Source organism: Zea mays, chromosome 8, assembly GCF_902167145.1.
Source record: "Zea mays cultivar B73 chromosome 8, Zm-B73-REFERENCE-NAM-5.0, whole genome shotgun sequence".
In the NCBI taxonomy this organism is placed as follows: Eukaryota; Viridiplantae; Streptophyta; class Magnoliopsida; order Poales; family Poaceae; genus Zea; species Zea mays.
The window spans coordinates 61,655,879-61,659,579 of record NC_050103.1 but is presented as its reverse complement, the minus strand read 5'-3'; positions in this window follow the sequence as shown (position 1 = coordinate 61,659,579).

Below are 3,701 nucleotides of genomic sequence, written 5' to 3'. Positions count from 1 at the left end.
AGGAAATGGCGCTCGTCATCAAGAGCTTCCGCCAAATCCTCAAACAAAGGAGAGGGAAAGACTACAAGTCCCGCTCCAAGAAGGTTTGCTACAAGTGTGGTAAGCCCGGTCACTTTATAGCTAAATGTCCATTATCAAGTGACAGTGACAGGGATAACGACAAGAAGGGCAAGAGGAGAGAAAAGAAGAAGTACTACAAGAAAAGGGGCGGCGATGCCCATGTTTGTCGGGAATGGGATTCCGACGAAAGCTCTAGCGACTCCTCCGACGACAAGGACGCCGCCAACATCGCCGTCACCAAGGGACTCCTCTTCCCCAACGTCGGCCACAAATGCCTCATGGCAAAGGATGGCAAAAAGAAGGTAAAATCAAGATCCTCCACTAAATATGAATCCTCTAGTGATGATAATGTTAGTGATAAGGAAGATAACTTGCATTCTCTTTTTGCCAATCTTAACATGGAACAAAAAAGAAAAATTAAATGAATTGATTAGTGCTATTCATGAAAAAGATGACCTTTTGGATTCCCAAGAGGATTTTCTAATTAAAGAAAACAAGAAACATGTTAAGGTCAAAAATGCTTATGCTCTAGAAGTTGAAAAATGTGAAAAATTATCTAGTAAGCTAAGCACTTGCCATGACACCATTGTCAACCTTAGAAATGAAAATGCTAGTTTAATTGCTAAGGTTGAGTCTCATGTTTGTGATGCTTCAATTCCCAATCTTAGAAATAGTAATGATGACTTGCTTGCTAAGATTAAGGAATTGAATGATTCTCTTGCTAGCCTTAGAGTAGAAAATGAAAATTTGATTACTAAGGCTAAAGATTTTGATGTTTGCAATGTTACTATTTCCAACCTTAGAAGTGAGAATGATATATTACATGCTAAGGTTGTTGAATTAAAATCTTGCAAACCCTCTACATCTAATGTTGAGCATGTTTCTATTTGTACTAGATGTAGAGATGTTGATATCAATGCTATTCATGATCACATGGCTTTAATTAAACAACAAAATGATCATATAGCTAAACTAGATGCTAAAATTGTCGAGCACAACTTAGAAAATGAGAAATTTAAATTTGCTCGTAGCATGCTTTATAATGGGAGACGCCCTGGCATTAAGGATGGCATTGGCTTCCAAAGGGGAGACAATGTCAAAATTAGTGCCCCTCCTAAAAGATTGTCAAACTTTGTTAAGGGCAAGGCTCCCATGCCTCAGGATAACGAGGGTTACATTTTATACCCTGCAGGTTATCCCGAGGACAAAATTAGGAAAATTCATTCTAGGAAGTCTCACTCTGGTTCTAACCATGCTTTTATGTATAAGAGTGAGACATCTAGTTCTAGGCAACCAACCCGTGCTAAGTTGCCTAAGAAGAAAATTCCTATTGCATCAAATGATCATAATATCTCCTTTAAAACTTTTGATGCATCTTATGTTTTGACTAACAAATCCGGCAAGGTAGTTGCCAAATATGTTGGGGGCAAGCACAAGGGGTCAAGGACTTGTGTTTGGGTACCCAAAGTTCTTGTGTCTAATGCCAAAGGACCCAAAACCATTTGGGTACCTAAAGTCAAGAACTAAACTTGTTTTGTAGGTTTATGCATCCGGGGGCTCAAGTTGGATACTCGACAGCGGGTGCACAAACCACATGACAGGGGAGAAAAGGATGTTCTCCTCATATGAGAAAAACCAAGATCCCCAACGAGCTATCACATTCGGGGATGGAAATCAAGGTTTGGTCAAAGGCTTGGGTAAAATTGCTATATCACCTGACCATACTATTTCAAATGTTTTTCTCGTAGATTCTTTAGATTACAATTTGCTTTCCGTTTCACAATTATGTCAAACGGGCTACAACTGTCTCTTTACTGATGTAGGTGTCACTGTCTTTAGAAGAAGTGATGATTCAATAGCATTTAAGGGAGTGTTAGAGGGTCAGCTATACTTGGTAGATTTTGATAGAGCTGAACTCGACACTTGCTTAATTGCTAAGACTAACATGGGTTGGCTCTGGCACCGCCGACTAGCCCATGTTGGAATGAAGAATCTTCATAAGCTTCTAAAGGGAGAACACATTTTAGGATTAACAAATGTTCATTTTGAGAAAGACAGGATTTGTAGCGCATGCCAGGCCGGGAAGAAAGTTGGCACTCATCATCCACACAAGAACATCATGACTAGTGACAGGCCACTGGAGCTCCTACACATGGATTTATTCGGCCCGATCGCTTACATAAGCATCGACGGGAGTAAGTACTGTCTAGTTATTGTGGATGATTATTCTCGCTTCACTTGGGTATTCTTTTTACAGGAAAAATCTCAAACCCAAGAGACCTTAAAGGGATTCTTGAGACGGGCTCAAAATGAGTTCGGCTTAAGGATCAAGAAAATAAGAAGCGATAACGGGACGGAGTTCAAGAACTCTCAAATTGAAGGCTTTCTTGAGGAGGAGGGCATCAAGCATGAGTTCTCTTCTCCCTACACCCCTCAGCAAAATGGTGTAGTGGAGAGGAAAAATCGAACTCTATTGGACATGGCAAGGACCATGCTTGATGAGTACAAAACTTCGGATCGGTTTTGGGCCGAGGCGGTCAACACCGCTTGCTACGCCATCAACCGGTTATATCTTCACTGAATCCTCAAGAAGACATCATATGAACTCCTAACAGGTAAAAAGCCCAACATTTCTTATTTTAGAGTCTTTGGTAGCAAATGTTTTGTTCTTGTTAAAAGAGGTAGAAAATCTAAATTTGCTCCTAAGACTGTAGAAGGCTTTTTGCTTGGTTATGACTCAAACACAAGGGCATATAGAGTCTTTAACAAGTCCACTGGACTAGTTGAAGTCTCATGGGACGTTGTGTTTGATGAGACTAACGGCTCTCAAGTAGAGCAAGTTGATCTTGATGAGATAGGTATTGAAGAGGCTCCATGTATCGCGCTAAGGAACATGTCCATTGGGGATGTGTGCCCTAAGGAATCCGAAGAGCCCCCAAATGCACAAGATCAACCATCCTCCTCCATGCAAGCATCTCCACCAACTCAAATTGAGGATGAGGCTCAAGATGTTGAACAAGAAGATCAAGAAAATGAGCCACCTCAAAATGACGGCAACGATCAAGGGGGAGATACAAATGATCAAGAAAAGGAGGATGAGCAAGAACCAAGACCGCCACACCCAAGAGTCCACCAAGCAATACAACGAGATCACCCCGTCGACACCATCCTCGGCGACATTCATAAGGGGGTAACTACTAGATCTCGTGTTGCACATTTTTGTGAACATTACTCATTTGTTTCCTCTATTGAGCCACACAGGGTAGAGGAAGCACTACAAGATTCGGATTGGATGGTGGCGATGCAAGAGGAGCTCAACAACTTCACTAGGAATGAGGTATGGCATTTAGTTCCACGTCCTAACCAAAATGTTGTAGGAACCAAATGGGTCTTCCGCAACAAACAAGATGAGCATGGTGTGGTGACAAGAAACAAAGCCCGACTTGTGGCCAAGGGATACTCCCAAGTCGAAGGTTTGGATTTCGGTGAAACCTATGCACCCGTAGCTAGGCTTGAGTCAATTCGCATATTATTGGCCTATGCTACTTACCATGGCTTCAAGCTTTATCAAATGGACGTGAAAAGTGCCTTCCTCAACGGACCAATCAAGGAAGAGGTCTATGTTGAGCAACCTCCCGACT